General features: G+C 39.4%; 1 protein-coding gene across 2 annotated transcripts in view; it reads left to right on the forward strand.

Moving 5' to 3' along the window:
- LOC124277105 (TWiK family of potassium channels protein 18-like) overlaps window positions 1-14,945 on the forward strand; it is a 57,991-nt gene that overhangs the window by 17,204 nt on the left and 25,842 nt on the right. The window lies entirely within an intron of this gene.

A 14,945-nucleotide genomic window follows, 5' to 3' on the forward strand; every position in this document is an offset into this window, starting at 1 on the left:
AGACAGCCATGTTAACACTGACTGGTATGTCTAATATGTGTTGTTTAAACATAGTAGCAGTTTTCTTAATAATCATCGGAAAATTGAATGGAAATTATGTGTACGCAGCTGAGATGATTTCCCAGCTGGTAGGTAAGCACTAAAAGCAATTCGACCGAAACTACATTTATGAAAATTATTCTTGTAAGAGTTAATTAACATGTATGATGACTCACTTATTGCCAGCTACTGTACCTAATACTCAATGAACTTCAATATAATACAAACCTGTTTAAAAGTAAACCTACTCAAATTCAACTGAATTCAACCATAGCATGAAAACGAGTTGCAGTCTAAAGACATGTAAATGTTTCTTGAATAAAAGCCACGTAACATAAGGTTTATTGTGTCATTGAAGCGCTTTCCGTATGCCAAATACGACCATGCAATGAAAATCAATATCCTGAATGAATATTTCTTCATCCTGCCCTGCTATGTATAACCCAGCACTGAAGGAGTATGACAAGGGAGCGGTTCTCGTTAGCACATATTTTTATCTTCCATCCTAACAATTCGTCAAACGTCAAATTATTTTCTCTTCAAATTAAACGATATAATATGGCAATATTCTTCTCAAGATTGCAGTCGTTTTAAATCAGTGTTTGTGTATGTATATAAGCTACAGCTATGACGTAACAACATTCGTTTTTCGTGTAATGGATGTCTACTTTCATACTTTCATGGTAATAGTTTCATGGTAATACAGCTATAAATGGGATGTATAACAATGTAAATGTACAAACTAGCTGCATTGAAACACTAAAAAGTATTTAAATATTTATGAACTGATGAAAGATTGGAACTCCTGAGTCCTCTGATTAAAAGGGACATCGTGGTGGGTAATATACAAAAGCAAAGGTCAGTGTACTTGCATACATGTTTCCTATATTTATGACTTTTGTGTATTTATTGAATATCATCCATAGGGTCTTAAAACGTTGATATTCATATGTTATAAGTTCAACTGTTATCTACTTCGTGCAGTTTGATCCAGTAGAGTGCGTAGAACGTTTTTTTCCTGGGAGCTGAGATAATTATTTGACACATTCCGCAAACGCAGGCGTCTCGCAGATAAGCGTTAGCCTTTCACTACAGCAGTCAGTGTTTACTCGAAACAGCTAAGTGATACGAATGAGATCAATCTGGTTGAACTGGGTACTGACCTTCCCCGCCCTTGATAATGCTGACAGAAGTCATTGCATATATCTTTTGTAATTATATTCAGCCACAGTGACATTTCCACAGTTTGTCTCACAGGAAGGATTATGGTAAGCTGTATGAACTATTTCTCGTTTCACCAACATCTCCCTGAATGGGCCTGAGACCCACACAGACTCTTCCTGTCACATCGATACACCAATGGCAATGACGACTGCGACCTGCAGGGAAAACAGGGATACTTCACTATCCCTGACATGTGTTAACAGTAGGGCAAAAGAATATTCCCTAAACTCAGAACGAGTGTTAAAGGTAGCGCGAGACATGATCACACCCACATTCCTGGAAGAGATCACCCAAACACTCTAGACGAGTGCTAACGCGAGGAAAAGGTAACTTGGCCTAAACATTCCTGTTGGGTGTTACGGGTGCTGTAACACACAAGATCTCCCAAAAGTTGTTGACAAGTGCTAACGGGAAGGCAAGATAACATGGCCTAAACATTCCTGTTGAATGTTACGGGTGCTGTAACACACAAGATCTCCCAAACTCTCTAGTAACGGGACAAGATAACATGGCCTAAACATTCCTGTTGATCTCACACAAGATCTCCCAAACTCTCTGAACGAGTGCTAACGGGAAGGCAAGATAACATGGCCTAAACATTCCTGTTGAACGGGTGCTGTAACACACAATATCTCCTCTTTGACAAGTGCTAACGGGAAGGCAAGATAACATGGCTGTTGAACGGGTGCTGTAACACACAAGATCTCTCTAAACTCTCTAGACGAGTGCTAACGGGAAGGCAAGATAACATGGCCTAAACATTCCTGTTGAATGTGTTACGGGTGCTGTAATAAAGGGACAAGATCTCCTAAAAATTCCTGTTGAGTGTTCGAGTGCTAACGGGAAGGCAAGATAACATGGCCTAAACATTCCTGTTGAATGTTACGATCTCCCAAACTCTCTAGACGAGTGGTAACGGGAAGGCAAGATGCTGTAACACACAATATCTCACAAACTCTCTTGACAAGTGCTAACGGGAAGGCAAGATAACATGGCCTAAACATTCCTGTTGGGTGTTACGGGTGCTGTAACACACAAGATCTCCCAAACTCTCTAGACGAGTGCTAACGGGAAGGCAAGATAACATGGCCTAAACATTCCTGTTGAATGTTACGGGTGCTGTAATACACAAGATCTCTCAAACTCTCTAGACGAGTGCTAACGGGAAGGCAAGATAACATGGCCTAAACATTCCTGTTGAGTGTTACGGGTGCTGTAACACACAAGATTTCACAAACTCTCACGACGAGTGTTAACGGGAAGGCAAGATAACAAAGCCCAAACATTCCTGACGAGCGTCACCCATGCTGCAAGACAAGATCTCCCAAACACTCTTGACAACATGACAACAGATTACTTGAATTTTCTAGAGAATACAAAGCAACTAACTGAATGCATGTCCATGATTTATTAATCGACACTCGATAATAAATCGTGGTTGCATGCTGGGCTCCATCCCGATGCTATTTCTCATATTTACCTTCAGGCTCAAGGCAGATTATATCTTGCATAATAGAATGCATACATCAAGGCCATATATCATCGAAATACCGCTGCAGCGAGTCATCGCACACCAGAACCTATCCCCAATGCTCTACTACATTTGGCAGATTGTATTGTCGATGTCATGCCACCAGTCATTATTATAAAGTGCACTGCAGCAAGAGGCGGTTATACATGACTAATGACGAGCAGTGGCCATGTAAAGTACAAACCTTGACGGTAAAGCCCACCGGTTGTGTTTGCGATTGCAAATGGACCTTTGACCTTAGGATTTTACCAGTATGTTTGATCTCTCATTAATAATACACCGGCATGAGAATGTATGGAATCGTTGGTGTACTCCGGGCATAGACATTTACTGAACGACATACAAGGCAGCCTAATTGAGCTGGTTCTGTAACCCGGTAATGTCAGACAATATTCTGTCCAGTGTGTACAGTTCAACTCAAACAGGAGAATAATTCCAAACTTTGGCACAATCTAATCAAAGTTTGCTGATTTTGCAATCTGGTGAGATTAATTGCGAATATTTAAAAGTACAAAAATGTAAAAAAGGAATGTTTCACATCGTCGTTCCGGTCATGTCCAATCCAGTGGATAAATGGTTCTTTTACCGGGTTCGGTATTTTGCCATGACATATTTTTCTTGCAATTTTAAATTTTACTTCTTGCTGTGGAGCCTCCACTTTTAACGGCAATTTGCCATATAAGGAAATAAGAATCAGAATCATCACTTCCGGTGGTTCTCCGACACTAAGATGACACGCATGTCTATCGCTGTAAAACCTCATTTGGTTTCCCTAAAATCAAACTCCTCACAACAATATATTAACATGAGATACTGGGATGCACAGGGAATACGTTTTGTATGACACATTCTTGTTAATCTTGAATGATATTTTGAAAATAATCACAAATTTGATAATGACTGACACATCCGTTATATACTCAATAAAATTCAACGTTTTTCGATAATATATGCATTATGTATTTATGTAAACCTGGGTCATAAAATGCTCCCGTTGGGACCTAAACGCGGCCAATATATTCTTTATAAGTATATAATGTCCCATTAATCATAGGGAAATTGATCGTAATTGTTCTTATCTTGAATTCAGTGAGATCATGAGATTACTGCTACTTTGTTCCAGAGCGCAGTCGTTTTCAAAACAATATTTTTATTGATTGAATTGATTCCAGTGACGAAATGCTCATACTGTAATTTGGCTGTGATTGAATAACACGTTTTTCTGCAAGTGAAAAACGCGTTCTGCTACTTCCTGTGGCGCTGTGACCTATGGAACTCAAGGTATGCAGTTAATATCATAGGTCTAACTGCCCTCGTTGCTGACCTAGTCGTCTAGGCGCGGCAGTTCGATGTGAATAGTCGCGGCCTATTGGCGTGCTAGAAACCTATGATCATGGGTTCATATTCGAGTTGACTTGGTAGCTGTACTCGCGGGTAAATTGTTTAAATATGCTCTTCAAAAAAAGAAACTATACATGTCGTTTTGGAGTTTACTTACTGAGTGCATATAACAGATTCAAACATGATATTATTGCTCAATTACGGCAAAAATAATTCCATAATGATAATGGAAAAAAGCCTTTCCACATTCGAAAGAAATTGAAATGAGATTCGATTGTACAATTCCGAATAAAAAACGACAATATGTTTATGAATCACTATCAGCTAATGATGATACCAGGTGAGCGTATCCTGCCCGACCCGAGACAACTATCATACACAAACGATAAGGCTAGTCAACTGTTCGACTGAATAAAACATGGGATTGTATGGTACTGCAGCAAACATCAGACATTATTCTGTCAATGATGCGTCAAATTTGGAAAGGTACCCTGCATGTCTATAAACCCAATTGAAAGGTTTACTGAGGCCTTGAATGTTTTAACCTTGATCGAACAACTTCTGAGCAAGAGTCATATGTCTCGCTTTCACATCTTGATTAACAAAGATTAAATGTACCTCAAAAGACGTGAAATGTAAACACCAAAGGCTGGAACTGTTGGAATATTGCTCGACATGAAGGGAAAGTTGACTATTGGAATGTTGAAGTCATCCCTCTTGTCATGCAGCCTTATTGTTTCGTATCATTATTGCTAATATTGCCGCAGATAAGCTAAGTTGGGGGAGAGTGTATCCCTTTGGCGACAACACCCTCTTTTTGTCCAGTATTTTTGTCACTCTCAATCTTTTTTTACCCGTAAAGGTCCGGGTTAGAACATTGATCTTCAGTAACCCATGCTTGTCGCAAGAGGCGACTAACGGGATTGGATGGTCAGGCTCACTGACTTGGTTGACAGATGTCATCGGTTCCCAATTGCGCATATCGATGCTCATGCTGTTGATCACTGGATTGTCTGGTCCCGACTCGAATATTTACAGACCGCTGCCATATAGCTGGAATATTGCTGAGTGCAGCGTAAAACTAAACTCACTGACTCACTCAATCTTTATGTATAGATCTAAATATGAAAGGCGGTCCCACTTGTCTCCCTTATTTCAAGTTCAGGTGGGTATAACATATGTTATATTTGGGATTACACAATGTTACATTTGACAACTTTCTAAATGACATTGTGTATTCAGGTGGGCAAATCAGACGACGAGAATTGGATATTTGCCTGTTACTGAAAGATTGAATGCTTAGTTTAGTTTCTAGTACCATTCTGACCTTCATCATAAACATGTGTAACCGCTGTCAAATACATCTGGCAACCACCACAAACACACGCAAAGGCATGTCAAGGTTCAGTAGGAAATTCCATCTCATCTCTCACGAACGGTTCATATTTGGAAATGGGATTTTAACCTATTATTGTGGATTTTGTCACATTTGCCTCTCTACATAGCAACATGCTGTGCCTCCGACCAAAAAGCAACATTATAACAACGAAACGTCTTTTTTCATAAAAAATTAATGCACGCAGTTTACAGCCTGTTTCACACGGGAATATACAATGTTGATTGGGTAATTAGGCCAGTTTACATGAGCTTCGGCCTACACTTATGCCCATTACATGAACTAAGGTTGATCTCTGCAAGACCTTACCAATGTAATTTACTCATTGTAAAGGCACATTAACACCAAGCATAGCCACATAAACGATGTATTTCTTATCGGACAAGCGGTCTAGAACTTGTGTTCATAATAACATGCTATGCATGTAAAGTTTCCGATGGTTCTGAGTTGCAGTTTGGAAGGCAGTCCAAAGCGAGTTCTTAAAATGCGTCTCTGCAGTTCCACGCCGTCCAGACTATGTACAATATATAACTTACTAAAAGAGGCCTTTTCCATATTTCACGCATTAGGAGTGAGGGTGCTTACTTTTACGGAGCACACAGCAATATTCCAGCTGTATGGCGGCGATCTGTAAATAATCGAGTCTGGACCAGACAATCCAGTGATCAACAGCATGATTATCGATCTACCCAATTGGGATGCGATGACATCTGTCAACCAAGTCAGCGAGTCTGACCACCCGATCCCGTTAGTCGCATCCTACTACAAACATGGGTTGCTGAAGATCAATTCAAACCCGGATCTTCACGGGTGGACGTATTAGGGACATACAATATGTATATGTGATTCCCGAGTTTGGACCGCCTCCGTGGTGTAGTGGTTAGAGCGTCCGCCCGGAGAGCGGAAGGTCGCGGGTTCGATCCCCGACCGCGTCATACCAAAAGACGTTAAAATATGGTACTTGTTGGTCCCTGCCTGGCGCTCGGCATTAATGGGTACAACAAGGACTGGTCGGCTCGGAGTCAGTATAATGTGTCTGAGTGGGGTATTCATGCTTCACTGCGGCATGGTATCTCAGTGGGCTAGCACTATAAAACCAGCTTAAGCCTGGGCTATTACAAGCAGCCACACCTACACATACTTACGCATGCACGTCGGCATATGAGCGAAATATTCTCAAGCACGACGTTAAACCCAATTTCACCTCACCCCACCTCACCCGAGTTTGACTTCCACCATGTACTCCCGTGGTTTTTGTTCAGTTGAACAGCAGTACTGCCTTTGTATAAGTGTGTGATAAGTGATATCGAGGGGGAAGGATGCACTCACCTTTTCGAAGAGTGAGTGAGTGAGTGAGTTTAGATTTACGCCGCACTCAGCAATATTCCAGCTATATGGCGGCGGTCTGTAAATAATCCAGTCTGGACCAGACAATCCAGTGATCAACAGCATGAACATCGATCTGCGCAAATGGGATTCGATGACATGTGTCAACCAAGTCAGCGAGCCTGACCACCCGATCCCGTTAGTGGCCTCTTACGACAAGCCGCGCGATACATTAGACGCCGTTCCCGGCCAGCATGACTTGGGACTGGGATTGTAAACTTTCATCCAATCAATACATGAGTGTATGGGTTGGTTTTTAATGCTCCTAGTTTGTTTGAGAAATCTCTCAAAATCAAACTCCAGTGTTAATGTGAATGTGAATGTGTAGGACAATGACGAGGTATTCATATACAATTAATATACATAGATTCACTCCAGCTGTGGACTCAATGCACACCTTCTCACGCTTGTAAACACAGAAAATGGAAAATAATTGCACAGATACAAGCAGTACTTAAAACGCGTTACATCATCGATGAACGAAATTTTGCCACGAATGCAAGCATCTTCCGAAAGAGCCTCCAAATTAAATAGATTCCAAATAGATCCCAGTCTACAAGGCTATCAGTGAGTACTTTTAACCATTTCACCCGATGAAGTCTTTACTAACGAACTAACGTGGAGTGGAATGTTAAATATCAAGGAGCAAGTATGGTAATGACGTCAGTAGTCAGATCGTGTACACTGTGTAGTTGTTGAAGATGAGGTATTGTCTGACACTGCTGAAGCCGAGATACATCAATGTCGCTATCAGGTCGCCTTAACCCGATAGCTGTAAATACGGTCCAATTTACAAAGCATTTCACATTTGATTTGGTTATTTATTAAACAAATAGTTGGTCACGAATACCAAATTGGTACGATCATTCTCGTCTTTTGATGGCATTACTTTTTTCAATATGAACGCCAACGGAAACGCAAAAAAGCATGTTTTACGTATTTGCCTCAAGATGGCCCGGGTCTTTATTCCAATGAAGGAAAAGTCCAATTACTTCGGATTCTGTACAACATATTCATATTGATTTTTCATGTAAATTGGTTTGTAATTATATATCGCCATAATCTTAGATATTATGTCATTTTCAATGTAGCCATTAGTTGGCATTTTACGTTTAATTAATTTTTTGTATAAACAACATATGACGCATTTATGTATTCATTTATTAATCGATTTGACGTTATACCGTCAACAAAGATTGGAGTGAAATTACTGAGATGAAATTTTCGAATGATGGAACAATTTGCTAGTGTATGTTTTTTTCAATTGAGCGCCAGACAGCGCGAAGTTGACGTGAACATTTTGCTTTCATTGTAAGCAAATACTTTTGAATGATTGTGTCGACTGTAAAGAGAGATTCTTTGAAAACATACGGGTATCATTAATTAGATTCATATTAATTAATTTCTCTGACGCCTGCTGATACCTCCTATGGTGTCGTCTCATTATTTAGCTAAGGCAGAGAATATGACAATATTTATGTAACTTACAGAAATAGATTAATTGTAATGTGTTTTGGAAGTCGTTTTATTGAAGAAATAGACGTGTACTGTTTTCTACAACAACAAGGGTTTCCGAGCATGAAGATATTAAATCCTTCGGGTTCCGATTTTAGTTTATGCATGTTTTTAACTGAACTTTTACAAATTATTTTAACCATATTCAGCAGGGGTCATGGTTGGACAATATGGAACTGAAGTAATTCTTGACATAATTCATTATAAAAGTCTTAGATATTTATACGAACAAGCATGCAGCAGAAGATGATTCATTTAGAAAAGGGGTTCTCACCTTCAGGATAAGGTCTTTAAGAATTTAAATACTATGTACACACTTAGGAACAAAAGTTGACAACGAGTTAGTACAATGACGGCCTGCTTGCTCTACCTTTCTACTCAGTTTGGCACATTACTGATCTCCTGGACAGTAATATAATCTTTGCAAAGGCAAAATATCATGTGTCTATTTTCAAAAACACAACTAAATGTATCAGATACTCTCAAGAAGATTTCAGTTGGTGTCGAGATACAAAATTACCTCCATATTTGCCTACTTACGGACGTATTCAAAACATAAATGAGGACTGAGGACACACGGCAGTCCTGGACCATAATTGTTGAATATTTTATTTTTTCAAACAAAACCAAATCTAGATTATATAACATGTTGTGTGGTCAACATCAACGCTGTTAGAACTAAATAGTTTATTAAACGATTTCTAGGCACAAGCTAGGGAACAAATTCGGGGATTATAACTCGGTGACCCTACACACAGAGCCAGAGGTGGGGGTCAATTTGGGTCTGACGTTGCGGTACAAGATTGCTGAACATGAAAAGCGTGTGCGTGTGTGCGTGCGTGTGCATGCGTGTGTTTGTGGACGCTTCTACTTGTTAAGACTAACGCCGGCCGAGGACAGGACATGATAGGATAGGATAGGATAGGATAGGATAGGATAGGATAGGATAGGATAGGATAGGATAGGATAGGATAGGATAGGATAGGATAGGATAGGATAGGATAGGATAGTAATAGTTTAATGCCTATTCAGGAAAATGTGTTAGAAGTCTACATCAGCAGAGCTACTGACACATCAGAGAGATACAAAACATGATTACATAAATTCATTGCATTTGTTTAAAAGAGATATGGTACTTGGAATAACGGATGTACGGGTTCTCTAAGTGTTCACAATTGGAACTTGTTGTGGCGGCCTGAGGGGTTGAGGTTGTATTGCGAATTTAAGTAGTGAGTACGGTCAGATATAATTTTGACAGCTTGATTCACGATTTGCCGCCCATATATTGAGGATACACATTCAAATATGACTCCAGCGATTTTACTTGCAGTGTTAAAAAGTTTAGATTTTAGATGAACTGGGAGAGACCCGTACCAACAATGGAAGGGAAATGTTAAAATACTCTGAATAAATGCTGCATAAAATGATGGCATCACAGATGGAATAGTATTAAAAGATCTCAGTTTACTCATGAGATGAAGACGTTGCTTACACTTGTTGTATAGGGCTTCAGTGTTAGAATGTTACCTTCCTAACATGGATACCCGAGCGCCAGGCAAGGTATCAACAAGTAACATCTTTTAATTTGTTCGGGGACTGAACTATCGGCGTTTCGCTCTCCGACGGATATCCTACCCCTAAGACCAAGAACCCGGTCTGAATATATCAAAGGTGGCCCTCACACACATTATTTTGACATTTGAAAGGTACAATTGTATTGCTATTTGTATCATTCAAAAGTATCAGCCTAGCATACATATATAGTATGGCCAGAAATATTGAGAATTTTAGGAATATGTTTAATTGGATTTCTAGTATAAACAACCTTGACCAGCTATCAAGTGTTTGGTTTTATCAAGAGAGACAACTCCGTTAATCCTTTTTCATTTGTTTGTGAAGAGTTATCCCACTTTGTTTACTTGCTAGCAGACGACATTTTCAGTGATCCTCAGTATGGATGATTTAGAGAGAAGGAAATTGATTTTAGAGTATTATAACAAGGACATCAGATCACCTAAAGTGATTTCAAGTAGAACAGGCATCCCTTTGTCCACTGTTTATCGTGTTTTGAAAAATATTGCAAATGGATATGGCACTGAGCACCAGGGAGGCGCAGGTAGGCCCAGAAAATTGACTGTCGGTGACAGGAGGCGGCTTGGTATTCTTGTTTCTAAAAACAAACGAAGGGGTTTAGAAAACTTAAGGCTGGATATGATTGATAGAGGAACTGTGGCTGTCTGTAAGGAGACAATTAGAACTGAGCTGCATGCAATGGGTTGGCAGAAAAGTCGAGGAATTCCATCACCGATCATGAAACCTGAAGAAAAGGAGCGAAGGTTGAACTGGTGCTTACAGCATAGAAATTTTAACTGGGACAATGTAATTTTCTCAGATGAAAGTTCTGTGTGGCTGTTTCCTAATACACTGAAATTCTGGACCAAACAAACTGAAAAACCTTTGTATCAGCGCCGAAAGTACAGTCCGAAATCTAACGTGTGGGGTGGCATATCTGTGTTAGGGGCAACGCCCTGTGTATTTGAAGGGAATATGAACAGTGAGCGGTACACATATATTCTCGAGGGACATTTACTTCCATCTGCTCACGTGTTCTATGGAACTTTTGGATTTTCCAGCAGGACAACGACCCAAAACATCGTTCAAAGCATTCACAGGCCTGGTTTCGCACCCAAAATATGACATTATTAGATTGGCCGAAGCTATAGCCCTGACCTAAATCCAATAGAAAATGTTTGGGGACTTATGAAGGAAAGTGTCAATAAGAAAAATCTGACAAATATTGCTGAAATGAAAGAAGAGGTGGTCCGATATTGGGACAGCATGGACCACGACTTTCTAACTTCTTTGGTCAGTAGTATGCCCCGCCGCATTGAAGCCTGCATTGCTGCCCATGGTGACTTGACAAAATACTAACTGTTCACCTGTCTTTGAATCTGGAGTTATGTTCTGCTAATATTCACATTTAATACGTGAGTAATGAGTGAAAAAAACAAATACAATCTTTAAATTCTCAATAATTTCTGGTTGTACTGTACATGTACTCACAGATATGACCAAAGGTAAAGCCGAAACATGCCTACATAATTATAATGTATTAGTCAAAGTAAAATGGAACCTTTTATGCCAGTTAGTGCTTGTGTCAATCAAAGCTAAAATAGCATGATTACTTTAAATATCATTTAATTGCATCCGGTGAAAGTTAAATGCAACATGCTATCTTTCCTTATATGTGAATTACTGGAATTTTACTAGATGTTATCATAGCTTTTCATGTTCCCTGCTACAGTATTGCTCAATTGGAAATATACCCAAATCTCTGTAATGTCAGCATTTGAAGCTCCTTACAGCGAGAAGTCGCTGTAATGGAGCCTAAACGTATTTGACTGGCAATACGACGACAAAGGGTCGCGTCTAAATCCCGTTTGTTGTCAAATTGAGGTAAATGGTAAATAAGGTAGTTAGATATATGAATTGTGGGATTATTCCTTAGGGAATATACTTTGACGTCTGTGGGTTGGTCTGACAGAGGGAACACCGTGTTATGATATACCTAGAGGTGTAAGCCGGATACGGATTATATTAGTCGCATTTGAAATGAGATATACATTGCCCGCTAAAAGGAGACAAAACGAGCAATACTGCCACATCTGTCAGTTAACTGTATCAGTTAAAAGTAAACTATGATCACTTGCCCTGATATTGTATCATGTCAAAGTACATAGGAGCTCGCTTACCCTGTAAATGATACATCTGAAAGTAGAACTGTACTTCGTTTACACTGAAAATGATTCAGTTGAAAGTAGAACTGTACTTCGTTTAAACTGTAATTGTATCAGCTGAAAGTACAATTGTTCCTCGTCACCCCGTAATTGTTGGAAGCACAATGGTACTTCGTTAAGGTTTAAACTGTATCCGTTTGTCATTTCATTGCAGCAGTTGCACGTCAAACATGACATCTTTTCCACTGAAATCTGATCAGCTGGAAGAATAAGAGAACCAGTTTTCATTCAGCTGCATCACTTGCAAATGGAAGAAACCATTTTAACACTGAACGTGTATCAGTTGAAACTGAGTAACGACCTCATTTTCCATCTTACTGTGTAAGTGGAAAGTACCATAGGCCATCATGTGCTTAGTAAGGGAATTTGATTGAAAACAATATTAATGTGCCCATTCACTTCAATGAATTAACCCCTTCCCCATGGACATTCCGCAGTGATTAATGTCTGTCTAAATGCAACACTGACAGATGTGTCCAGATACTGAAAGGAATTGACTGATGTCTCACAGGACGTCCAGGACGCCGTCGTCGTCATAGGAGGGATCATCTGATATCCCAGTGACGTCTCTGTACAACCCTACAACAGATACCATGCAGACAGTATTGTCCTCTGTAATCATTCATTGACTCTTTGTTTGCACATTGGCCTCACCATGAAATATGGATTTGTACAGACATCACAATGAGCAAATAAATTTGATATTTTTCGTACCATGCATATACATAACGTATCTTCTAGTGGCTCTTCAGCGTGTTCCTGATAGGAATTGTTGATTATCTAAACACTAACTCATTGTGCCCAAGGTACGCTGCTTTCAACACAGCCATCAGTGGAATGTAGATTAAACGAGAGTGTGACATTATCTGCCTGATCCACGTTATACTCTTCCTCACGGTGTATATGCTAACATTCTGTATGGGTCTAATCTCCATGTCTGCGAAGAATTCTGCGATAAAACACTCGCATTTCCATCACCACATTTCTCATAACATAAATACTCGCCTTCATTTAAGCATCGTCGGGTCGGCTGGAGCAAGGACAATCGTTGTTTAACTAACCCTTTTCATAATAGCCATATGACCCAGCGAAAATGATATTTTTTACAGTTGCTATCCTAATTCTTTAAGGTAATAATCTTTGTCAACAACGGTTCTGGTTATCCTGGCACGTTCTCCAGATGCCCCTCAAACAGAACCGCTTCTCTGAAGTATATATTAGGTTTAGTACAAACTCATTGAGACAAGGCATTAACTGGAACTAATTTCTTCAAATGATAAATTTAATCCAGAGAAAGTATGGCACCATCTCATTCCATTTTCAACACAAGCTTGATAGCGACACATGGTTTGATAAATAGCTGTGGGGGTGTTAGGATGTAAACAGACTTTGCGTGTGCAATACGATCAAAACACTGATTTGTATGCATCATATTAAAGCTATCATTGTGTATTTGAATGAACAACTTGATAATTAGACAAATCTCATTTGCATGAGAGCCACAAAACTTTCCCTGGTCAACTAGAGTGAAATGTCCAGTCTCCAACGTTCCCAACATGTCTGATTATTCACAGGAGGCACATGCCAGCTGGTTGATGCACGTGACAATTAAATTATCTTTCAAATTTGGTTTCCGAGATTGTTTTGGCATCTGTTTTGAAGCAATATAAGCAGACAATGTTAAAAAGTGACAGGGTGTTGAAGTGAATGGTGTATTCTGATATCTGTGGAATGATCCAGGGTTTTACCTACGTCATTGTTCAACCAGGGCAAAGTGTCCTGTATTGTTTCTATCCGACTTTCTTGTATCAGTGGTGCTTAAAATAGATCAAATAAAATTAACTGTTCCAGCTGGTCACACGATCCTCATTGAATCGATAGCATTTATCGATGCTCGTAGTATCGATCACCGGGTTATCTGGCAAAAGTACACTAAACGCCATAAGAAACGTTACCCTCCTACCTTTATGAATTACCGAAAAACAATCAAAGATATGTTAGAAGGTATTAGTTTACAAGAAAGCTTAACAACACAGCTTTATGCAAATCACGAAAACAAATTCTCAAATGCATTCATATCTAGGTTAAATGCATCTTTTTCAGAAGAGTTAAATTGTCCTATATTCGGCCATGCCGAAATAAACCAATAACAGTGATTTTGATGTCCAAAAGAAAGGTTGAAATAAACTTCTGCTTTTGGACAAAGATAAACCATTTAAAGTCACCATTTTTCAACTATTAAAACAAGAAACAACTGTTGTAGAGTGTGTAAAATGGTAAAATGATCATACCTATGATTCCAGTCTTTTAAAACATTTTCTGCAGATTTGCATTAGTGAAAACAAGTAAAACGTGTCTTTGATATTGTGAAAAAATGTTTAGGAACATCTAAAATTATCTTTGCTAACATGTTTGCTTGCAAAGTAATATTTTTCCTTTTTCTGTTTACACATAGCAATATCAATCGCCAAAATGCAGCAATATTCAAGCAGTACTTGCATCCATTTTACATGTAGCATGATTCTATAGGGTATGAAGAGAACCTAGAATAGATGATATGATACACAAGTACGAGAAATATGCCACGATTAACAGCTGCAGATTGGGTCGTCAACGCCCTCGGATGCCACCGTATCACGGTTATAAGACTTGTTCGGGATTCAGACAGACTGGGGTCACCGTAGACAGACCGAGAAGTGGACGTCCACGCATCACA

The sequence above is a fragment of the Haliotis rubra genome, unplaced genomic scaffold (assembly GCF_003918875.1).
Source record: "Haliotis rubra isolate DU_JTF1 unplaced genomic scaffold, ASM391887v1 Scf218, whole genome shotgun sequence".
Classification (NCBI taxonomy): Eukaryota; Metazoa; Mollusca; class Gastropoda; order Lepetellida; family Haliotidae; genus Haliotis; species Haliotis rubra.